Raw genomic sequence first — 23,617 nt, 5'->3', positions numbered from 1 at the left:
ACCCAAAGAACAACTTCTTCTGCGCAGCTTGTTTTCTAGGCAGCAGCGCTATTGTGATGTCATCGGGGGGCATTGTGACAAGCCGCCAGTGTTCCGTCTCTTCATGTTGTGCACAGTTCAAACGGAAAATACATCAACAGGCAGACTACAGAAAAGCTTACTATCAAAGGTTAGAGGGGGGCTTTCTCAGAGGGCTTTTTACAGTTTTTCTATTCCCAATTAGCCGTTTAAGTGTACTTATTGAAAGTAGTAATTCTTTCATAGGCCGCCCTTTCTTAGTATTTGACGTTCCTTATATTGCGGTATGAGGCTTCGCAGTAGGTTGCAAACATTCATCACCCATGACTGTCCCCAATTGAGCTCAGAAGCTCAATGTCTATCATGACCTCTCTTTTAGAATGTCCAAGAGCAAGCAAACTATTCCTCCAGGAGAGGGCGCCAACAGACTACTAAAGAGATCATCATTACTCAAAGAAAACCCCAAAAACCAATGCATGATAGGAATAAACAGGTAACTTTCTTTGGAGTGGAAGCGGAGAGATCGCACCAGATGCCAATTCTAGATCTTATCACACCTGTGGTCACTGCAGCAGCAGGTGAATCCACTTTGTCCAAAAGGGATCTATTCCATTCAATTGCAAATGATCTAGATAAGACAGAGAACTGCAGCACGGGGACATAGCCGAGTTGGTCAGGTTGAGTGGTGATGAGTTTGCTATTTGGATGAATAAAGAAAGTCAAAAGTGTGAAAGATAAAAAACAAAAGGAGGAAGTGTGAAAAGTGAATGGGCCAAATTGAGGTGCATATGAAGACGTATGCTTTCTTCCAATTCATTAAATCGGGCTAATATGAATCAGGTGAATTGAGTTCTGCTTTTGGAAACTGGGTTAAGAAGGGGTGCACCGTTCCTGGAGGTACTGCAATACCAGGTCAATGCGTGGAGTGGACAGAGCAAGCTCTTTTTCCATCTCCCTGTTCTAAAAATCCATTTAATATATGGTCCCCAGATAGGGGACGTATCAGATATTAAACTGATAAGAACAGATACTACACTTGATCTTAGCCAAAAGGCCGAGAAGCGATAACCAGAATTGGTTTGGGCCTCGAGTGGCACCCTGGCCTATGCCGGACACATCTTAGGGAGAGAGAGCGAGAGGGAGACAAACCCACGCCTACACAAGACATTTTGTCACCCAAGCCAACCCTTGAAAAGGCTGCTTTGCAGAGCAAAAACAAGAAGAATGGTGCGTTTTGCAGCCGCCGCCCACTGCAATGAATCTGAATAACTCCTCCTTTAGGGCGCAAGCAACTCCCCTCCCCCTTGCAGTCTTTCCAATTCACGATACAAAAAGACGGACAGGACAGGTTGCCTGACTTTCCGTCACTGCCACCCTTTGCCATCCTTACCCGTAGAAAGCCCTTTCATCATCCCCAAACCCTAATCTTTTCCCTTTCCTTCCCAGCCCCCAAACCCTGCCCTCTGTACCTTTCTCACCACCCGCTTCCCTTCTCCTGTCATCCCCCTACCACCCGGGAAAAAAAGAGATTGCCCCCTCCTTCCACTAGCCCACCCTCCCACCCAAAGAACAACTTCTTCTGCGCAGCTTGTTTTCTAGGCAGCAGCGCTATTGTGATGTCATCGGGGGGCATTGTGACAAGCCGCCAGTGTTCCGTCTCTTCATGTTGTGCACAGTTCAAACGGAAAATACATCAACAGGCAGACTACAGAAAAGCTTACTATCAAAGGTTAGAGGGGGGCTTTCTCAGAGGGCTTTTTACAGTTTTTCTATTCCCAATTAGCCGTTTAAGTGTACTTATTGAAAGTAGTAATTCTTTCATAGGCCGCCCTTTCTTAGTATTTGACGTTCCTTATATTGCGGTATGAGGCTTCGCAGTAGGTTGCAAACATTCATCACCCATGACTGTCCCCAATTGAGCTCAGAAGCTCAATGTCTATCATGACCTCTCTTTTAGAATTTCCAAGAGCAAGCAAACTATTCCTCCAGGAGAGGGCGCCAACAGACTACTAAAGAGATCATCATTACTCAAAGAAAACCCCAAAAACCAATGCATGATAGGAATAAACAGGTAACTTTCTTTGGAGTGGAAGCGGAGAGATCGCACCAGATGCCAATTCTAGATCTTATCACACCTGTGGTCACTGCAGCAGCAGGTGAATCCACTTTGTCCAAAAGGGATCTATTCCATTCAATTGCAAATGATCTAGATAAGACAGAGAACTTCAGCACGGGGACATAGCCGAGTTGGTCAGGTTGAGTGGTGATGAGTTTGCTATTTGGATGAATAAAGAAAGTCAAAAGTGTGAAAGATAAAAAACAAAAGGAGGAAGTGTGAAAAGTGAATGGGCCAAATTGAGGTGCATATGAAGACGTATGCTTTCTTCCAATTCATTAAATCGGGCTAATATGAATCAGGTGAATTGAGTTCTGCTTTTGGAAACTGGGTTAAGAAGGGGTGCACCGTTCCTGGAGGTACTGCAATACCAGGTCAATGCGTGGAGTGGACAGAGCAAGCTCTTTTTCCATCTCCCTGTTCTAAAAATCCATTTAATATATGGTCCCCAGATAGGGGACGTATCAGATATTAAACTGATAAGAACAGATACTACACTTGATCTTAGCCAAAAGGCCGAGAAGCGATAACCAGAATTGGTTTGGGCCTCGAGTGGCACCCTGGCCTATGCCGGACACATCTTAGGGAGAGAGAGCGAGAGGGAGACAAACCCACGCCTACACAAGACATTTTGTCACCCAAGCCAACCCTTGAAAAGGCTGCTTTGCAGAGCAAAAACAAGAAGAATGGTGCGTTTTGCAGCCGCCGCCCACTGCAATGAATCTGAATAACTCCTCCTTTAGGGCGCAAGCAACTCCCCTCCCCCTTGCAGTCTTTCCAATTCACGATACAAAAAGACGGACAGGACAGGTTGCCTGACTTTCCGTCACTGCCACCCTTTGCCATCCTTACCCGTAGAAAGCCCTTTCATCATCCCCAAACCCTAATCTTTTCCCTTTCCTTCCCAGCCCCCAAACCCTGCCCTCTGTACCTTTCTCACCACCCGCTTCCCTTCTCCTGTCATCCCCCTACCACCCGGGAAAAAAAGAGATTGCCCCCTCCTTCCACTAGCCCACCCTCCCACCCAAAGAACAACTTCTTCTGCGCAGCTTGTTTTCTAGGCAGCAGCGCTATTGTGATGTCATCGGGGGGCATTGTGACAAGCCGCCAGTGTTCCGTCTCTTCATGTTGTGCACAGTTCAAACGGAAAATACATCAACAGGCAGACTACAGAAAAGCTTACTATCAAAGGTTAGAGGGGGGCTTTCTCAGAGGGCTTTTTACAGTTTTTCTATTCCCAATTAGCCGTTTAAGTGTACTTATTGAAAGTAGTAATTCTTTCATAGGCCGCCCTTTCTTAGTATTTGACGTTCCTTATATTGCGGTATGAGGCTTCGCAGTAGGTTGCAAACATTCATCACCCATGACTGTCCCCAATTGAGCTCAGAAGCTCAATGTCTATCATGACCTCTCTTTTAGAATGTCCAAGAGCAAGCAAACTATTCCTCCAGGAGAGGGCGCCAACAAACTACTAAAGAGATCATCATTACTCAAAGAAAACCCCAAAAACCAATGCATGATAGGAATAAACAGGTAACTTTCTTTGGAGTGGAAGCGGAGAGATCGCACCAGATGCCAATTCTAGATCTTATCACACCTGTGGTCACTGCAGCAGCAGGTGAATCCACTTTGTCCAAAAGGGATCTATTCCATTCAATTGCAAATGATCTAGATAAGACAGAGAACTGCAGCACGGGGACATAGCCGAGTTGGTCAGGTTGAGTGGTGATGAGTTTGCTATTTGGATGAATAAAGAAAGTCAAAAGTGTGAAAGATAAAAAACAAAAGGAGGAAGTGTGAAAAGTGAATGGGCCAAATTGAGGTGCATATGAAGACGTATGCTTTCTTCCAATTCATTAAATCGGGCTAATATGAATCAGGTGAATTGAGTTCTGCTTTTGGAAACTGGGTTAAGAAGGGGTGCACCGTTCCTGGAGGTACTGCAATACCAGGTCAATGCGTGGAGTGGACAGAGCAAGCTCTTTTTCCATCTCCCTGTTCTAAAAATCCATTTAATATATGGTCCCCAGATAGGGGACGTATCAGATATTAAACTGATAAGAACAGATACTACACTTGATCTTAGCCAAAAGGCCGAGAAGCGATAACCAGAATTGGTTTGGGCCTCGAGTGGCACCCTGGCCTATGCCGGACACATCTTAGGGAGAGAGAGCGAGAGGGAGACAAACCCACGCCTACACAAGACATTTTGTCACCCAAGCCAACCCTTGAAAAGGCTGCTTTGCAGAGCAAAAACAAGAAGAATGGTGCGTTTTGCAGCCGCCGCCCACTGCAATGAATCTGAATAACTCCTCCTTTAGGGCGCAAGCAACTCCCCTCCCCCTTGCAGTCTTTCCAATTCACGATACAAAAAGACGGACAGGACAGGTTGCCTGACTTTCCGTCACTGCCACCCTTTGCCATCCTTACCCGTAGAAAGCCCTTTCATCATCCCCAAACCCTAATCTTTTCCCTTTCCTTCCCAGCCCCCAAACCCTGCCCTCTGTACCTTTCTCACCACCCGCTTCCCTTCTCCTGTCATCCCCCTACCACCCGGGAAAAAAAGAGATTGCCCCCTCCTTCCACTAGCCCACCCTCCCACCCAAAGAACAACTTCTTCTGCGCAGCTTGTTTTCTAGGCAGCAGCGCTATTGTGATGTCATCGGGGGGCATTGTGACAAGCCGCCAGTGTTCCGTCTCTTCATGTTGTGCACAGTTCAAACGGAAAATACATCAACAGGCAGACTACAGAAAAGCTTACTATCAAAGGTTAGAGGGGGGCTTTCTCAGAGGGCTTTTTACAGTTTTTCTATTCCCAATTAGCCGTTTAAGTGTACTTATTGAAAGTAGTAATTCTTTCATAGGCCGCCCTTTCTTAGTATTTGACGATCCTTATATTGCGGTATGAGGCTTCGCAGTAGGTTGCAAACATTCATCACCCATGACTGTCCCCAATTGAGCTCAGAAGCTCAATGTCTATCATGACCTCTCTTTTAGAATGTCCAAGAGCAAGCAAACTATTCCTCCAGGAGAGGGCGCCAACAGACTACTAAAGAGATCATCATTACTCAAAGAAAACCCCAAAAACCAATGCATGATAGGAATAAACAGGTAACTTTCTTTGGAGTGGAAGCGGAGAGATCGCACCAGATGCCAATTCTAGATCTTATCACACCTGTGGTCACTGCAGCAGCAGGTGAATCCACTTTGTCCAAAAGGGATCTATTCCATTCAATTGCAAATGATCTAGATAAGACAGAGAACTGCAGCACGGGGACATAGCCGAGTTGGTCAGGTTGAGTGGTGATGAGTTTGCTATTTGGATGAATAAAGAAAGTCAAAAGTGTGAAAGATAAAAAACAAAAGGAGGAAGTGTGAAAAGTGAATGGGCCAAATTGAGGTGCATATGAAGACGTATGCTTTCTTCCAATTCATTAAATCGGGCTAATATGAATCAGGTGAATTGAGTTCTGCTTTTGGAAACTGGGTTAAGAAGGGGTGCACCGTTCCTGGAGGTACTGCAATACCAGGTCAATGCGTGGAGTGGACAGAGCAAGCTCTTTTTCCATCTCCCTGTTCTAAAAATCCATTTAATATATGGTCCCCAGATAGGGGACGTATCAGATATTAAACTGATAAGAACAGATACTACACTTGATCTTAGCCAAAAGGCCGAGAAGCGATAACCAGAATTGGTTTGGGCCTCGAGTGGCACCCTGGCCTATGCCGGACACATCTTAGGGAGAGAGAGCGAGAGGGAGACAAACCCACGCCTACACAAGACATTTTGTCACCCAAGCCAACCCTTGAAAAGGCTGCTTTGCAGAGCAAAAACAAGAAGAATGGTGCGTTTTGCAGCCGCCGCCCACTGCAATGAATCTGAATAACTCCTCCTTTAGGGCGCAAGCAACTCCCCTCCCCCTTGCAGTCTTTCCAATTCACGATACAAAAAGACGGACAGGACAGGTTGCCTGACTTTCCGTCACTGCCACCCTTTGCCATCCTTACCCGTAGAAAGCCCTTTCATCATCCCCAAACCCTAATCTTTTCCCTTTCCTTCCCAGCCCCCAAACCCTGCCCTCTGTACCTTTCTCACCACCCGCTTCCCTTCTCCTGTCATCCCCCTACCACCCGGGAAAAAAAGAGATTGCCCCCTCCTTCCACTAGCCCACCCTCCCACCCAAAGAACAACTTCTTCTGCGCAGCTTGTTTTCTAGGCAGCAGCGCTATTGTGATGTCATCGGGGGGCATTGTGACAAGCCGCCAGTGTTCCGTCTCTTCATGTTGTGCACAGTTCAAACGGAAAATACATCAACAGGCAGACTACAGAAAAGCTTACTATCAAAGGTTAGAGGGGGGCTTTCTCAGAGGGCTTTTTACAGTTTTTCTATTCCCAATTAGCCGTTTAAGTGTACTTATTGAAAGTAGTAATTCTTTCATAGGCCGCCCTTTCTTAGTATTTGACGTTCCTTATATTGCGGTATGAGGCTTCGCAGTAGGTTGCAAACATTCATCACCCATGACTGTCCCCAATTGAGCTCAGAAGCTCAATGTCTATCATGACCTCTCTTTTAGAATGTCCAAGAGCAAGCAAACTATTCCTCCAGGAGAGGGCGCCAACAGACTACTAAAGAGATCATCATTACTCAAAGAAAACCCCAAAAACCAATGCATGATAGGAATAAACAGGTAACTTTCTTTGGAGTGGAAGCGGAGAGATCGCACCAGATGCCAATTCTAGATCTTATCACACCTGTGGTCACTGCAGCAGCAGGTGAATCCACTTTGTCCAAAAGGGATCTATTCCATTCAATTGCAAATGATCTAGATAAGACAGAGAACTGCAGCACGGGGACATAGCCGAGTTGGTCAGGTTGAGTGGTGATGAGTTTGCTATTTGGATGAATAAAGAAAGTCAAAAGTGTGAAAGATAAAAAACAAAAGGAGGAAGTGTGAAAAGTGAATGGGCCAAATTGAGGTGCATATGAAGACGTATGCTTTCTTCCAATTCATTAAATCGGGCTAATATGAATCAGGTGAATTGAGTTCTGCTTTTGGAAACTGGGTTAAGAAGGGGTGCACCGTTCCTGGAGGTACTGCAATACCAGGTCAATGCGTGGAGTGGACAGAGCAAGCTCTTTTTCCATCTCCCTGTTCTAAAAATCCATTTAATATATGGTCCCCAGATAGGGGACGTATCAGATATTAAACTGATAAGAACAGATTTTTGATTTAATGAAGCTTTCCAAAGCACCGCAAAAAATGCATGACCGAAGTCACACCAAAAACAGTGCAAAGGCTAGGATTCGTGTGGACCCCTCCGTGAGGAGAGGGTCCCCAAAAATCAACCCCGTCCCTCCGAGCCAGAAGGCCACAGCAAGGGTCAGGGATCTTCGGTGCTCCCCCAAGCCGAAGCCTGGTTGAGCCTTGTCGTTGCTCCCAGCGTCCACCCAGGCATCTTACCCAAGTGGAGTAGAGAGCTACTAGTTGTTGGTTTCGCAGCCGAAACTGCCCGGACCGTCAACCGGTGTTGGTTTCTCAGCCCAAGGCTAACCGGACCTCCAACCGGGTGTTGGTTTCTCAGCCGAAGCTGACCCGGACCTCCAACCGGGTGTTGGTTTCTCAGCCGAAGCTGACCCAGACCTCCAACCGGGTGTTGGTTTCTCAGCCGAAGCTGACCCGGACCTCCAACCGGGTGTTGGTTTCTCAGCCCAAAGCTGAACGGACCTCCGACCATGATTATAAAAATTTCCCTTCCTAGCCAGAAGGCCGGGATAGAGCAATATGCTCAGAAAGTATGAAAGGGCAAGGTACGGTGTGCTACAGAGCCCAAGGCTCGCCGGGGTCCCAAGCCAGCAAGCTCAGACTCACTCCAGGGTCGTCAGTCCTGGGGCACATTGCACCATAGCCCCCACACTTACTCAGTCTAATAGCCTCGATCCTGGTAGGGCCATGTTTTCCTCTAGATGAATATACTATACATCAAGAGTACTAGCAAGCGCAACCTTCCAGTGTGCATTGCATCTGCCGAGCCTCACAGATACTACACTTGATCTTAGCCAAAAGGCCGAGAAGCGATAACCAGAATTGGTTTGGGCCTCGAGTGGCACCCTGGCCTATGCCGGACACATCTTAGGGAGAGAGAGCGAGAGGGAGACAAACCCACGCCTACACAAGACATTTTGTCACCCAAGCCAACCCTTGAAAAGGCTGCTTTGCAGAGCAAAAACAAGAAGAATGGTGCGTTTTGCAGCCGCCGCCCACTGCAATGAATCTGAATAACTCCTCCTTTAGGGCGCAAGCAACTCCCCTCCCCCTTGCAGTCTTTCCAATTCACGATACAAAAAGACGGACAGGACAGGTTGCCTGACTTTCCGTCACTGCCACCCTTTGCCATCCTTACCCGTAGAAAGCCCTTTCATCATCCCCAAACCCTAATCTTTTCCCTTTCCTTCCCAGCCCCCAAACCCTGCCCTCTGTACCTTTCTCACCACCCGCTTCCCTTCTCCTGTCATCCCCCTACCACCCGGGAAAAAAAGAGATTGCCCCCTCCTTCCACTAGCCCACCCTCCCACCCAAAGAACAACTTCTTCTGCGCAGCTTGTTTTCTAGGCAGCAGCGCTATTGTGATGTCATCGGGGGGCATTGTGACAAGCCGCCAGTGTTCCGTCTCTTCATGTTGTGCACAGTTCAAACGGAAAATACATCAACAGGCAGACTACAGAAAAGCTTACTATCAAAGGTTAGAGGGGGGCTTTCTCAGAGGGCTTTTTACAGTTTTTCTATTCCCAATTAGCCGTTTAAGTGTACTTATTGAAAGTAGTAATTCTTTCATAGGCCGCCCTTTCTTAGTATTTGACGTTCCTTATATTGCGGTATGAGGCTTCGCAGTAGGTTGCAAACATTCATCACCCATGACTGTCCCCAATTGAGCTCAGAAGCTCAATGTCTATCATGACCTCTCTTTTAGAATGTCCAAGAGCAAGCAAACTATTCCTCCAGGAGAGGGCGCCAACAGACTACTAAAGAGATCATCATTACTCAAAGAAAACCCCAAAAACCAATGCATGATAGGAATAAACAGGTAACTTTCTTTGGAGTGGAAGCGGAGAGATCGCACCAGATGCCAATTCTAGATCTTATCACACCTGTGGTCACTGCAGCAGCAGGTGAATCCACTTTGTCCAAAAGGGATCTATTCCATTCAATTGCAAATGATCTAGATAAGACAGAGAACTGCAGCACGGGGACATAGCCGAGTTGGTCAGGTTGAGTGGTGATGAGTTTGCTATTTGGATGAATAAAGAAAGTCAAAAGTGTGAAAGATAAAAAACAAAAGGAGGAAGTGTGAAAAGTGAATGGGCCAAATTGAGGTGCATATGAAGACGTATGCTTTCTTCCAATTCATTAAATCGGGCTAATATGAATCAGGTGAATTGAGTTCTGCTTTTGGAAACTGGGTTAAGAAGGGGTGCACCGTTCCTGGAGGTACTGCAATACCAGGTCAATGCGTGGAGTGGACAGAGCAAGCTCTTTTTCCATCTCCCTGTTCTAAAAATCCATTTAATATATGGTCCCCAGATAGGGGACGTATCAGATATTAAACTGATAAGAACAGATACTACACTTGATCTTAGCCAAAAGGCCGAGAAGCGATAACCAGAATTGGTTTGGGCCTCGAGTGGCACCCTGGCCTATGCCGGACACATCTTAGGGAGAGAGAGCGAGAGGGAGACAAACCCACGCCTACACAAGACATTTTGTCACCCAAGCCAACCCTTGAAAAGGCTGCTTTGCAGAGCAAAAACAAGAAGAATGGTGCGTTTTGCAGCCGCCGCCCACTGCAATGAATCTGAATAACTCCTCCTTTAGGGCGCAAGCAACTCCCCTCCCCCTTGCAGTCTTTCCAATTCACGATACAAAAAGACGGACAGGACAGGTTGCCTGACTTTCCGTCACTGCCACCCTTTGCCATCCTTACCCGTAGAAAGCCCTTTCATCATCCCCAAACCCTAATCTTTTCCCTTTCCTTCCCAGCCCCCAAACCCTGCCCTCTGTACCTTTCTCACCACCCGCTTCCCTTCTCCTGTCATCCCCCTACCACCCGGGAAAAAAAGAGATTGCCCCCTCCTTCCACTAGCCCACCCTCCCACCCAAAGAACAACTTCTTCTGCGCAGCTTGTTTTCTAGGCAGCAGCGCTATTGTGATGTCATCGGGGGGCATTGTGACAAGCCGCCAGTGTTCCGTCTCTTCATGTTGTGCACAGTTCAAACGGAAAATACATCAACAGGCAGACTACAGAAAAGCTTACTATCAAAGGTTAGAGGGGGGCTTTCTCAGAGGGCTTTTTACAGTTTTTCTATTCCCAATTATCCGTTTAAGTGTACTTATTGAAAGTAGTAATTCTTTCATAGGCCGCCCTTTCTTAGTATTTGACGTTCCTTATATTGCGGTATGAGGCTTCGCAGTAGGTTGCAAACATTCATCACCCATGACTGTCCCCAATTGAGCTCAGAAGCTCAATGTCTATCATGACCTCTCTTTTAGAATGTCCAAGAGCAAGCAAACTATTCCTCCAGGAGAGGGCGCCAACAGACTACTAAAGAGATCATCATTACTCAAAGAAAACCCCAAAAACCAATGCATGATAGGAATAAACAGGTAACTTTCTTTGGAGTGGAAGCGGAGAGATCGCACCAGATGCCAATTCTAGATCTTATCACACCTGTGGTCACTGCAGCAGCAGGTGAATCCACTTTGTCCAAAAGGGATCTATTCCATTCAATTGCAAATGATCTAGATAAGACAGAGAACTGCAGCACGGGGACATAGCCGAGTTGGTCAGGTTGAGTGGTGATGAGTTTGCTATTTGGATGAATAAAGAAAGTCAAAAGTGTGAAAGATAAAAAACAAAAGGAGGAAGTGTGAAAAGTGAATGGGCCAAATTGAGGTGCATATGAAGACGTATGCTTTCTTCCAATTCATTAAATCGGGCTAATATGAATCAGGTGAATTGAGTTCTGCTTTTGGAAACTGGGTTAAGAAGGGGTGCACCGTTCCTGGAGGTACTGCAATACCAGGTCAATGCGTGGAGTGGACAGAGCAAGCTCTTTTTCCATCTCCCTGTTCTAAAAATCCATTTAATATATGGTCCCCAGATAGGGGACGTATCAGATATTAAACTGATAAGAACAGATACTACACTTGATCTTAGCCAAAAGGCCGAGAAGCGATAACCAGAATTGGTTTGGGCCTCGAGTGGCACCCTGGCCTATGCCGGACACATCTTAGGGAGAGAGAGCGAGAGGGAGACAAACCCACGCCTACACAAGACATTTTGTCACCCAAGCCAACCCTTGAAAAGGCTGCTTTGCAGAGCAAAAACAAGAAGAATGGTGCGTTTTGCAGCCGCCGCCCACTGCAATGAATCTGAATAACTCCTCCTTTAGGGCGCAAGCAACTCCCCTCCCCCTTGCAGTCTTTCCAATTCACGATACAAAAAGACGGACAGGACAGGTTGCCTGACTTTCCGTCACTGCCACCCTTTGCCATCCTTACCCGTAGAAAGCCCTTTCATCATCCCCAAACCCTAATCTTTTCCCTTTCCTTCCCAGCCCCCAAACCCTGCCCTCTGTACCTTTCTCACCACCCGCTTCCCTTCTCCTGTCATCCCCCTACCACCCGGGAAAAAAAGAGATTGCCCCCTCCTTCCACTAGCCCACCCTCCCACCCAAAGAACAACTTCTTCTGCGCAGCTTGTTTTCTAGGCAGCAGCGCTATTGTGATGTCATCGGGGGGCATTGTGACAAGCCGCCAGTGTTCCGTCTCTTCATGTTGTGCACAGTTCAAACGGAAAATACATCAACAGGCAGACTACAGAAAAGCTTACTATCAAAGGTTAGAGGGGGGCTTTCTCAGAGGGCTTTTTACAGTTTTTCTATTCCCAATTATCCGTTTAAGTGTACTTATTGAAAGTAGTAATTCTTTCATAGGCCGCCCTTTCTTAGTATTTGACGTTCCTTATATTGCGGTATGAGGCTTCGCAGTAGGTTGCAAACATTCATCACCCATGACTGTCCCCAATTGAGCTCAGAAGCTCAATGTCTATCATGACCTCTCTTTTAGAATGTCCAAGAGCAAGCAAACTATTCCTCCAGGAGAGGGCGCCAACAGACTACTAAAGAGATCATCATTACTCAAAGAAAACCCCAAAAACCAATGCATGATAGGAATAAACAGGTAACTTTCTTTGGAGTGGAAGCGGAGAGATCGCACCAGATGCCAATTCTAGATCTTATCACACCTGTGGTCACTGCAGCAGCAGGTGAATCCACTTTGTCCAAAAGGGATCTATTCCATTCAATTGCAAATGATCTAGATAAGACAGAGAACTGCAGCACGGGGACATAGCCGAGTTGGTCAGGTTGAGTGGTGATGAGTTTGCTATTTGGATGAATAAAGAAAGTCAAAAGTGTGAAAGATAAAAAACAAAAGGAGGAAGTGTGAAAAGTGAATGGGCCAAATTGAGGTGCATATGAAGACGTATGCTTTCTTCCAATTCATTAAATCGGGCTAATATGAATCAGGTGAATTGAGTTCTGCTTTTGGAAACTGGGTTAAGAAGGGGTGCACCGTTCCTGGAGGTACTGCAATACCAGGTCAATGCGTGGAGTGGACAGAGCAAGCTCTTTTTCCATCTCCCTGTTCTAAAAATCCATTTAATATATGGTCCCCAGATAGGGGACGTATCAGATATTAAACTGATAAGAACAGATACTACACTTGATCTTAGCCAAAAGGCCGAGAAGCGATAACCAGAATTGGTTTGGGCCTCGAGTGGCACCCTGGCCTATGCCGGACACATCTTAGGGAGAGAGAGCGAGAGGGAGACAAACCCACGCCTACACAAGACATTTTGTCACCCAAGCCAACCCTTGAAAAGGCTGCTTTGCAGAGCAAAAACAAGAAGAATGGTGCGTTTTGCAGCCGCCGCCCACTGCAATGAATCTGAATAACTCCTCCTTTAGGGCGCAAGCAACTCCCCTCCCCCTTGCAGTCTTTCCAATTCACGATACAAAAAGACGGACAGGACAGGTTGCCTGACTTTCCGTCACTGCCACCCTTTGCCATCCTTACCCGTAGAAAGCCCTTTCATCATCCCCAAACCCTAATCTTTTCCCTTTCCTTCCCAGCCCCCAAACCCTGCCCTCTGTACCTTTCTCACCACCCGCTTCCCTTCTCCTGTCATCCCCCTACCACCCGGGAAAAAAAGAGATTGCCCCCTCCTTCCACTAGCCCACCCTCCCACCCAAAGAACAACTTCTTCTGCGCAGCTTGTTTTCTAGGCAGCAGCGCTATTGTGATGTCATCGGGGGGCATTGTGACAAGCCGCCAGTGTTCCGTCTCTTCATGTTGTGCACAGTTCAAACGGAAAATACATCAACAGGCAGACTACAGAAAAGCTTACTATCAAAGGTTAGAGGGGGGCTTTCTCAGAGGGCTTTTTACAGTTTTTCTATTCCCAATTAGCCGTTTAAGTGTACTTATTGAAAGTAGTAATTCTTTCATAGGCCGCCCTTTCTTAGTATTTGACGTTCCTTATATTGCGGTATGAGGCTTCGCAGTAGGTTGCAAACATTCATCACCCATGACTGTCCCCAATTGAGCTCAGAAGCTCAATGTCTATCATGACCTCTCTTTTAGAATGTCCAAGAGCAAGCAAACTATTCCTCCAGGAGAGGGCGCCAACAGACTACTAAAGAGATCATCATTACTCAAAGAAAACCCCAAAAACCAATGCATGATAGGAATAAACAGGTAACTTTCTTTGGAGTGGAAGCGGAGAGATCGCACCAGATGCCAATTCTAGATCTTATCACACCTGTGGTCACTGCAGCAGCAGGTGAATCCACTTTGTCCAAAAGGGATCTATTCCATTCAATTGCAAATGATCTAGATAAGACAGAGAACTGCAGCACGGGGACATAGCCGAGTTGGTCAGGTTGAGTGGTGATGAGTTTGCTATTTGGATGAATAAAGAAAGTCAAAAGTGTGAAAGATAAAAAACAAAAGGAGGAAGTGTGAAAAGTGAATGGGCCAAATTGAGGTGCATATGAAGACGTATGCTTTCTTCCAATTCATTAAATCGGGCTAATATGAATCAGGTGAATTGAGTTCTGCTTTTGGAAACTGGGTTAAGAAGGGGTGCACCGTTCCTGGAGGTACTGCAATACCAGGTCAATGCGTGGAGTGGACAGAGCAAGCTCTTTTTCCATCTCCCTGTTCTAAAAATCCATTTAATATATGGTCCCCAGATAGGGGACGTATCAGATATTAAACTGATAAGAACAGATACTACACTTGATCTTAGCCAAAAGGCCGAGAAGCGATAACCAGAATTGGTTTGGGCCTCGAGTGGCACCCTGGCCTATGCCGGACACATCTTAGGGAGAGAGAGCGAGAGGGAGACAAACCCACGCCTACACAAGACATTTTGTCACCCAAGCCAACCCTTGAAAAGGCTGCTTTGCAGAGCAAAAACAAGAAGAATGGTGCGTTTTGCAGCCGCCGCCCACTGCAATGAATCTGAATAACTCCTCCTTTAGGGCGCAAGCAACTCCCCTCCCCCTTGCAGTCTTTCCAATTCACGATACAAAAAGACGGACAGGACAGGTTGCCTGACTTTCCGTCACTGCCACCCTTTGCCATCCTTACCCGTAGAAAGCCCTTTCATCATCCCCAAACCCTAATCTTTTCCCTTTCCTTCCCAGCCCCCAAACCCTGCCCTCTGTACCTTTCTCACCACCCGCTTCCCTTCTCCTGTCATCCCCCTACCACCCGGGAAAAAAAGAGATTGCCCCCTCCTTCCACTAGCCCACCCTCCCACCCAAAGAACAACTTCTTCTGCGCAGCTTGTTTTCTAGGCAGCAGCGCTATTGTGATGTCATCGGGGGGCATTGTGACAAGCCGCCAGTGTTCCGTCTCTTCATGTTGTGCACAGTTCAAACGGAAAATACATCAACAGGCAGACTACAGAAAAGCTTACTATCAAAGGTTAGAGGGGGGCTTTCTCAGAGGGCTTTTTACAGTTTTTCTATTCCCAATTAGCCGTTTAAGTGTACTTATTGAAAGTAGTAATTCTTTCATAGGCCGCCCTTTCTTAGTATTTGACGTTCCTTATATTGCGGTATGAGGCTTCGCAGTAGGTTGCAAACATTCATCACCCATGACTGTCCCCAATTGAGCTCAGAAGCTCAATGTCTATCATGACCTCTCTTTTAGAATGTCCAAGAGCAAGCAAACTATTCCTCCAGGAGAGGGCGCCAACAGACTACTAAAGAGATCATCATTACTCAAAGAAAACCCCAAAAACCAATGCATGATAGGAATAAACAGGTAACTTTCTTTGGAGTGGAAGCGGAGAGATCGCACCAGATGCCAATTCTAGATCTTATCACACCTGTGGTCACTGCAGCAGCAGGTGAATCCACTTTGTCCAAAAGGGATCTATTCCATTCAATTGCAAATGATCTAGATAAGACAGAGAACTGCAGCACGGGGACATAGCCGAGTTGGTCAGGTTGAGTGGTGATGAGTTTGCTATTTGGATGAATAAAGAAAGTCAAAAGTGTGAAAGATAAAAAACAAAAGGAGGAAGTGTGAAAAGTGAATGGGCCAAATTGAGGTGCATATGAAGACGTATGCTTTCTTCCAATTCATTAAATCGGGCTAATATGAATCAGGTGAATTGAGTTCTGCTTTTGGAAACTGGGTTAAGAAGGGGTGCACCGTTCCTGGAGGTACTGCAATACCAGGTCAATGCGTGGAGTGGACAGAGCAAGCTCTTTTTCCATCTCCCTGTTCTAAAAATCCATTTAATATATGGTCCCCAGATAGGGGACGTATCAGATATTAAACTGATAAGAACAGATACTACACTTGATCTTAGCCAAAAGGCCGAGAAGCGATAACCAGAATTGGTTTGGGCCTCGAGTGGCACCCTGGCCTATGCCGGACACATCTTAGGGAGAGAGAGCGAGAGGGAGACAAACCCACGCCTACACAAGACATTTTGTCACCCAAGCCAACCCTTGAAAAGGCTGCTTTGCAGAGCAAAAACAAGAAGAATGGTGCGTTTTGCAGCCGCCGCCCACTGCAATGAATCTGAATAACTCCTCCTTTAGGGCGCAAGCAACTCCCCTCCCCCTTGCAGTCTTTCCAATTCACGATACAAAAAGACGGACAGGACAGGTTGCCTGACTTTCCGTCACTGCCACCCTTTGCCATCCTTACCCGTAGAAAGCCCTTTCATCATCCCCAAACCCTAATCTTTTCCCTTTCCTTCCCAGCCCCCAAACCCTGCCCTCTGTACCTTTCTCACCACCCGCTTCCCTTCTCCTGTCATCCCCCTACCACCCGGGAAAAAAAGAGATTGCCCCCTCCTTCCACTAGCCCACCCTCCCACCCAAAGAACAACTTCTTCTGCGCAGCTTGTTTTCTAGGCAGCAGCGCTATTGTGATGTCATCGGGGGGCATTGTGACAAGCCGCCAGTGTTCCGTCTCTTCATGTTGTGCACAGTTCAAACGGAAAATACATCAACAGGCAGACTACAGAAAAGCTTACTATCAAAGGTTAGAGGGGGGCTTTCTCAGAGGGCTTTTTACAGTTTTTCTATTCCCAATTAGCCGTTTAAGTGTACTTATTGAAAGTAGTAATTCTTTCATAGGCCGCCCTTTCTTAGTATTTGACGTTCCTTATATTGCGGTATGAGGCTTCGCAGTAGGTTGCAAACATTCATCACCCATGACTGTCCCCAATTGAGCTCAGAAGCTCAATGTCTATCATGACCTCTCTTTTAGAATGTCCAAGAGCAAGCAAACTATTCCTCCAGGAGAGGGCGCCAACAGACTACTAAAGAGATCATCATTACTCAAAGAAAACCCCAAAAACCAATGCATGATAGGAATAAACAGGTAACTTTCTTTGGAGTGGAAGCGGAGAGATCGCACCAGATGCCAATTCTAGATCTTATCACACCTGTGGTCACTGCAGCAGCAGGTGAATCCACTTTGTCCAAAAGGGATCTATTCCATTCAATTGCAAATGATCTAGATAAGACAGAGAACTGCAGCACGGGGACATAGCCGAGTTGGTCAGGTTGAGTGGTGATGAGTTTGCTATTTGGATGAATAAAGAAAGTCAAAAGTGTGAAAGATAAAAAACAAAAGGAGGAAGTGTGAAAAGTGAATGGGCCAAATTGAGGTGCATATGAAGACGTATGCTTTCTTCCAATTCATTAAATCGGGCTAATATGAATCAGGTGAATTGAGTTCTGCTTTTGGAAACTGGGTTAAGAAGGGGTGCACCGTTCCTGGAGGTACTGCAATACCAGGTCAATGCGTGGAGTGGACAGAGCAAGCTCTTTTTCCATCTCCCTGTTCTAAAAATCCATTTAATATATGGTCCCCAGATAGGGGACGTATCAGATATTAAACTGATAAGAACAGATACTACACTTGATCTTAGCCAAAAGGCCGAGAAGCGATAACCAGAATTGGTTTGGGCCTCGAGTGGCACCCTGGCCTATGCCGGACACATCTTAGGGAGAGAGAGCGAGAGGGAGACAAACCCACGCCTACACAAGACATTTTGTCACCCAAGCCAACCCTTGAAAAGGCTGCTTTGCAGAGCAAAAACAAGAAGAATGGTGCGTTTTGCAGCCGCCGCCCACTGCAATGAATCTGAATAACTCCTCCTTTAGGGCGCAAGCAACTCCCCTCCCCCTTGCAGTCTTTCCAATTCACGATACAAAAAGACGGACAGGACAGGTTGCCTGACTTTCCGTCACTGCCACCCTTTGCCATCCTTACCCGTAGAAAGCCCTTTCATCATCCCCAAACCCTAATCTTTTCCCTTTCCTTCCCAGCCCCCAAACCCTGCCCTCTGTACCTTTCTCACCACCCGCTTCCCTTCTCCTGTCATCCCCCTACCACCCGGGAAAAAAAGAGATTGCCCCCTCCTTCCACTAGCCCACCCTCCCACCCAAAGAACAACTTCTTCTGCGCAGCTTGTTTTCTAGGCAGCAGCGCTATTGTGATGTCATCGGGGGGCATTGTGACAAGCCGCCAGTGTTCCGTCTCTTCATGTTGTGCACAGTTCAAACGGAAAATACATCAACAGGCAGACTACAGAAAAGCTTACTATCAAAGGTTAGAGGGGGGCTTTCTCAGAGGGCTTTTTACAGTTTTTCTATTCCCAATTAGCCGTTTAAGTGTACTTATTGAAAGTAGTAATTCTTTCATAGGCCGCCCTTTCTTAGTATTTGACGTTCCTTATATTGCGGTATGAGGCTTCGCAGTAGGTTGCAAACATTCATCACCCATGACTGTCCCCAATTGAGCTCAGAAGCTCAATGTCTATCATGACCTCTCTTTTAGAATGTCCAAGAGCAAGCAAACTATTCCTCCAGGAGAGGGCGCCAACAGACTACTAAAGAGATCATCATTACTCAAAGAAAACCCCAAAAACCAATGCATGATAGGAATAAACAGGTAACTTTCTTTGGAGTGGAAGCGGAGAGATCGCACCAGATGCCAATTCTAGATCTTATCACACCTGTGGTCACTGCAGCAGCAGGTGAATCCACTTTGTCCAAAAGGGATCTATTCCATTCAATTGCAAATGATCTAGATAAGACAGAGAACTGCAGCACGGGGACATAGCCGAGTTGGTCAGGTTGAGTGGTGATGAGTTTGCTATTTGGATGAATAAAGAAAGTCAAAAGTGTGAAAGATAAAAAACAAAAGGAGGAAGTGTGAAAAGTGAATGGGCCAAATTGAGGTGCATATGAAGACGTATGCTTTCTTCCAATTCATTAAATCGGGCTAATATGAATCAGGTGAATTGAGTTCTGCTTTTGGAAACTGGGTTAAGAAGGGGTGCACCGTTCCTGGAGGTACTGCAATACCAGGTCAATGCGTGGAGTGGACAGAGCAAGCTCTTTTTCCATCTCCCTGTTCTAAAAATCCATTTAATATATGGTCCCCAGATAGGGGACGTATCAGATATTAAACTGATAAGAACAGATACTACACTTGATCTTAGCCAAAAGGCCGAGAAGCGATAACCAGAATTGGTTTGGGCCTCGAGTGGCACCCTGGCCTATGCCGGACACATCTTAGGGAGAGAGAGCGAGAGGGAGACAAACCCACGCCTACACAAGACATTTTGTCACCCAAGCCAACCCTTGAAAAGGCTGCTTTGCAGAGCAAAAACAAGAAGAATGGTGCGTTTTGCAGCCGCCGCCCACTGCAATGAATCTGAATAACTCCTCCTTTAGGGCGCAAGCAACTCCCCTCCCCCTTGCAGTCTTTCCAATTCACGATACAAAAAGACGGACAGGACAGGTTGCCTGACTTTCCGTCACTGCCACCCTTTGCCATCCTTACCCGTAGAAAGCCCTTTCATCATCCCCAAACCCTAATCTTTTCCCTTTCCTTCCCAGCCCCCAAACCCTGCCCTCTGTACCTTTCTCACCACCCGCTTCCCTTCTCCTGTCATCCCCCTACCACCCGGGAAAAAAAGAGATTGCCCCCTCCTTCCACTAGCCCACCCTCCCACCCAAAGAACAACTTCTTCTGCGCAGCTTGTTTTCTAGGCAGCAGCGCTATTGTGATGTCATCGGGGGGCATTGTGACAAGCCGCCAGTGTTCCGTCTCTTCATGTTGTGCACAGTTCAAACGGAAAATACATCAACAGGCAGACTACAGAAAAGCTTACTATCAAAGGTTAGAGGGGGGCTTTCTCAGAGGGCTTTTTACAGTTTTTCTATTCCCAATTAGCCGTTTAAGTGTACTTATTGAAAGTAGTAATTCTTTCATAGGCCGCCCTTTCTTAGTATTTGACGTTCCTTATATTGCGGTATGAGGCTTCGCAGTAGGTTGCAAACATTCATCACCCATGACTGTCCCCAATTGAGCTCAGAAGCTCAATGTCTATCATGACCTCTCTTTTAGAATGTCCAAGAGCAAGCAAACTATTCCTCCAGGAGAGGGCGCCAACAGACTACTAAAGAGATCATCATTACTCAAAGAAAACCCCAAAAACCAATGCATGATAGGAATAAACAGGTAACTTTCTTTGGAGTGGAAGCGGAGAGATCGCACCAGATGCCAATTCTAGATCTTATCACACCTGTGGTCACTGCAGCAGCAGGTGAATCCACTTTGTCCAAAAGGGATCTATTCCATTCAATTGCAAATGATCTAGATAAGACAGAGAACTGCAGCACGGGGACATAGCCGAGTTGGTCAGGTTGAGTGGTGATGAGTTTGCTATTTGGATGAATAAAGAAAGTCAAAAGTGTGAAAGATAAAAAACAAAAGGAGGAAGTGTGAAAAGTGAATGGGCCAAATTGAGGTGCATATGAAGACGTATGCTTTCTTCCAATTCATTAAATCGGGCTAATATGAATCAGGTGAATTGAGTTCTGCTTTTGGAAACTGGGTTAAGAAGGGGTGCACCGTTCCTGGAGGTACTGCAATACCAGGTCAATGCGTGGAGTGGACAGAGCAAGCTCTTTTTCCATCTCCCTGTTCTAAAAATCCATTTAATATATGGTCCCCAGATAGGGGACGTATCAGATATTAAACTGATAAGAACAGATGAGATTTCATCCGCAATTTTCAGAATCAAGGTAGCCCCGAAGGCCAGCAGGCCACCACACAAAAGCGCAGTGCCTGGATGATCGCCTCCCGAGCCCAGGAACCACCAGCCACAAGGGGACGTAAGCACCAAAAGGCACAACAATCCCCGAGGCCGGCGGTCGTGCAAGCCCGGGCCCCTCCCAGCCAAGACCAAGGCAAACCCAATGAAGGGACTACACTTGATCTTAGCCAAAAGGCCGAGAAGCGATAACCAGAATTGGTTTGGGCCTCGAGTGGCACCCTGGCCTATGCCGGACACATCTTAGGGAGAGAGAGCGAGAGGGAGACAAACCCACGCCTACACAAGACATTTTGTCACCCAAGCCAACCCTTGAAAAGGCTGCTTTGCAGAGCAAAAACAAGAAGAATGGTGCGTTTTGCAGCCGCCGCCCACTGCAATGAATCTGAATAACTCCTCCTTTAGGGCGCAAGCAACTCCCCTCCCCCTTGCAGTCTTTCCAATTCACGATACAAAAAGACGGACAGGACAGGTTGCCTGACTTTCCGTCACTGCCACCCTTTGCCATCCTTACCCGTAGAAAGCCCTTTCATCATCCCCAAACCCTAATCTTTTCCCTTTCCTTCCCAGCCCCCAAACCCTGCCCTCTGTACCTTTCTCACCACCCGCTTCCCTTCTCCTGTCATCCCCCTACCACCCGGGAAAAAAAGAGATTGCCCCCTCCTTCCACTAGCCCACCCTCCCACCCAAAGAACAACTTCTTCTGCGCAGCTTGTTTTCTAGGGAGCAGCGCTATTGTGATGTCATCGGGGGGCATTGTGACAAGCCGCCAGTGTTCCGTCTCTTCATGTTGTGCACAGTTCAAACGGAAAATACATCAACAGGCAGACTACAGAAAAGCTTACTATCAAAGGTTAGAGGGGGGCTTTCTCAGAGGGCTTTTTACAGTTTTTCTATTCCCAATTAGCCGTTTAAGTGTACTTATTGAAAGTAGTAATTCTTTCATAGGCCGCCCTTTCTTAGTATTTGACGTTCCTTATATTGCGGTATGAGGCTTCGCAGTAGGTTGCAAACATTCATCACCCATGACTGTCCCCAATTGAGCTCAGAAGCTCAATGTCTATCATGACCTCTCTTTTAGAATGTCCAAGAGCAAGCAAACTATTCCTCCAGGAGAGGGCGCCAACAGACTACTAAAGAGATCATCATTACTCAAAGAAAACCCCAAAAACCAATGCATGATAGGAATAAACAGGTAACTTTCTTTGGAGTGGAAGCGGAGAGATCGCACCAGATGCCAATTCTAGATCTTATCACACCTGTGGTCACTGCAGCAGCAGGTGAATCCACTTTGTCCAAAAGGGATCTATTCCATTCAATTGCAAATGATCTAGATAAGACAGAGAACTGCAGCACGGGGACATAGCCGAGTTGGTCAGGTTGAGTGGTGATGAGTTTGCTATTTGGATGAATAAAGAAAGTCAAAAGTGTGAAAGATAAAAAACAAAAGGAGGAAGTGTGAAAAGTGAATGGGCCAAATTGAGGTGCATATGAAGACGTATGCTTTCTTCCAATTCATTAAATCGGGCTAATATGAATCAGGTGAATTGAGTTCTGCTTTTGGAAACTGGGTTAAGAAGGGGTGCACCGTTCCTGGAGGTACTGCAATACCAGGTCAATGCGTGGAGTGGACAGAGCAAGCTCTTTTTCCATCTCCCTGTTCTAAAAATCCATTTAATATATGGTCCCCAGATAGGGGACGTATCAGATATTAAACTGATAAGAACAGATTTTTTGATTTAACAGCATCTTTATTATCATGCACTACTCACAAAAAGGTAACAAACCGTGTACAGTGCCGCAGCCCCGTACACACAGAACTATACAATCCTTCTTACATAGCCATAGAGTACGACGCACTAAACTATACATCACACTCCTATGCTTATCCATAACACTCAAGCTGAAAGAAAAAGTTAGACAATAAATAACGACGAACCGGCGATTGGGGGATGGGGGGTAGGGGAAAAGGGGGATAGGGTGGGGAAATCACAGGCCCGAAGCTTTATTGAAAGACGCACATAACGGGAAAAGGAGGGAGGGGGCATGGAAGAGGTCTAAACCTCCTCCTCGGCGCTGTCGTCCGGACTGTCCATGATGGAATAGTCTCTGAGCAGGCTGTGGATCAGCCTGCGGCAATCCTGGATAGACATCCTCTCCCTCTTCAAGATGAGCCGGTTCCTGGCGACCCAAATAGCGTCCTTAAAGCAGTTCATAAGGCGCCAAGCCTCCTGGATGGCTCCAACGGTGTGAGTCCCAGGGAAGAGTCCATAAAGTACGGAATGGTACGATAGGCTCTCTCTGGGGACGGAGTTCCTCAGGTCATCCTCCAGGGCAACCAACAGGCGCTGTGCGAAACGGCAGTCCCAAAAGGCGTGCAGCGATGTTTCCTCCACGAAGGGGCACATTGGGCAGTACCGGGTTTTGCACAGGTTCCGGGCGTGCATGAATGACCGGACGGGCAGTCCGCCCTGTATCGCCATCCATGACAAGTCCTTGTGCCCGTTGGTCAATCCAGCCGATGACACGTTTGTCCAAACAGTCTCCAGTGTGTCGTGATGAAGTCCTGGAATGTTCTCCATTTCGTCCTTGGCTCTGATGAGTTTGTGGATAGTCTTTGGCTTCCACAAATCAGGCTTGAGTCCCTCCAGTTGGTGTTCCCTCACAAACCGAACCACGTCTCCGTAGAACCATGGCGCCGTCCAGTTGTAGGGGAAGGAGCTGTCCCACTTGTCCCAGCCTAACCGTCTCCAAAGGG

At 46.8% G+C, this 23,617-nt stretch overlaps 13 non-coding genes and 2 pseudogenes across 13 annotated transcripts; all 15 read right to left on the bottom strand.

Annotated features, from left to right (window-relative positions):
• Positions 1–893: 893 nt before the first annotated feature.
• On the bottom strand, positions 894–1,084 carry LOC142280166 (U2 spliceosomal RNA). Its single transcript, XR_012742515.1, has one exon. It is a non-coding gene; the product is annotated as a U2 spliceosomal RNA (small nuclear RNA).
• Positions 1,085–2,471: 1,387 nt separating this feature from the next.
• LOC142280164 (U2 spliceosomal RNA) lies at positions 2,472–2,662 on the bottom strand. The gene has a single exon (XR_012742513.1). It is a non-coding gene; the product is annotated as a U2 spliceosomal RNA (small nuclear RNA).
• A 1,387-nt stretch (positions 2,663–4,049) lies between these two features.
• On the bottom strand, positions 4,050–4,240 carry LOC142280163 (U2 spliceosomal RNA). Its single transcript, XR_012742512.1, has one exon. It is a non-coding gene; the product is annotated as a U2 spliceosomal RNA (small nuclear RNA).
• A 1,387-nt stretch (positions 4,241–5,627) lies between these two features.
• On the bottom strand, positions 5,628–5,818 carry LOC142280161 (U2 spliceosomal RNA). The gene has a single exon (XR_012742511.1). It is a non-coding gene; the product is annotated as a U2 spliceosomal RNA (small nuclear RNA).
• A 1,387-nt stretch (positions 5,819–7,205) lies between these two features.
• LOC142280124 (U2 spliceosomal RNA) lies at positions 7,206–7,398 on the bottom strand. The gene has a single exon (XR_012742483.1). It is a non-coding gene; the product is annotated as a U2 spliceosomal RNA (small nuclear RNA).
• Positions 7,399–8,086: 688 nt separating this feature from the next.
• LOC142280135 (U2 spliceosomal RNA) lies at positions 8,087–8,213 on the bottom strand (annotated as a pseudogene).
• Positions 8,214–9,600: 1,387 nt separating this feature from the next.
• Positions 9,601–9,791, bottom strand: LOC142280160 (U2 spliceosomal RNA). Its single transcript, XR_012742510.1, has one exon. It is a non-coding gene; the product is annotated as a U2 spliceosomal RNA (small nuclear RNA).
• Positions 9,792–11,178: 1,387 nt separating this feature from the next.
• LOC142280159 (U2 spliceosomal RNA) lies at positions 11,179–11,369 on the bottom strand. Its single transcript, XR_012742509.1, has one exon. It is a non-coding gene; the product is annotated as a U2 spliceosomal RNA (small nuclear RNA).
• A 1,387-nt stretch (positions 11,370–12,756) lies between these two features.
• LOC142280158 (U2 spliceosomal RNA) lies at positions 12,757–12,947 on the bottom strand. The gene has a single exon (XR_012742508.1). It is a non-coding gene; the product is annotated as a U2 spliceosomal RNA (small nuclear RNA).
• A 1,387-nt stretch (positions 12,948–14,334) lies between these two features.
• Positions 14,335–14,525, bottom strand: LOC142280157 (U2 spliceosomal RNA). Its single transcript, XR_012742507.1, has one exon. It is a non-coding gene; the product is annotated as a U2 spliceosomal RNA (small nuclear RNA).
• A 1,387-nt stretch (positions 14,526–15,912) lies between these two features.
• LOC142280156 (U2 spliceosomal RNA) lies at positions 15,913–16,103 on the bottom strand. Its single transcript, XR_012742506.1, has one exon. It is a non-coding gene; the product is annotated as a U2 spliceosomal RNA (small nuclear RNA).
• A 1,387-nt stretch (positions 16,104–17,490) lies between these two features.
• On the bottom strand, positions 17,491–17,681 carry LOC142280155 (U2 spliceosomal RNA). The gene has a single exon (XR_012742505.1). It is a non-coding gene; the product is annotated as a U2 spliceosomal RNA (small nuclear RNA).
• A 1,387-nt stretch (positions 17,682–19,068) lies between these two features.
• LOC142280154 (U2 spliceosomal RNA) lies at positions 19,069–19,259 on the bottom strand. The gene has a single exon (XR_012742504.1). It is a non-coding gene; the product is annotated as a U2 spliceosomal RNA (small nuclear RNA).
• Positions 19,260–20,646: 1,387 nt separating this feature from the next.
• LOC142280132 (U2 spliceosomal RNA) lies at positions 20,647–20,830 on the bottom strand. The gene has a single exon (XR_012742490.1). It is a non-coding gene; the product is annotated as a U2 spliceosomal RNA (small nuclear RNA).
• A 1,606-nt stretch (positions 20,831–22,436) lies between these two features.
• Positions 22,437–22,641, bottom strand: LOC142280088 (U2 spliceosomal RNA; annotated as a pseudogene).
• Positions 22,642–23,617: the final 976 nt, after the last annotated feature.

The sequence above is a fragment of the Anomaloglossus baeobatrachus genome, unplaced genomic scaffold (genome assembly GCF_048569485.1).
Source record: "Anomaloglossus baeobatrachus isolate aAnoBae1 unplaced genomic scaffold, aAnoBae1.hap1 Scaffold_448, whole genome shotgun sequence".
Classification (NCBI taxonomy): Eukaryota; Metazoa; Chordata; class Amphibia; order Anura; family Aromobatidae; genus Anomaloglossus; species Anomaloglossus baeobatrachus.
This window is presented reverse-complemented; position numbering and strand designations above follow the sequence as displayed.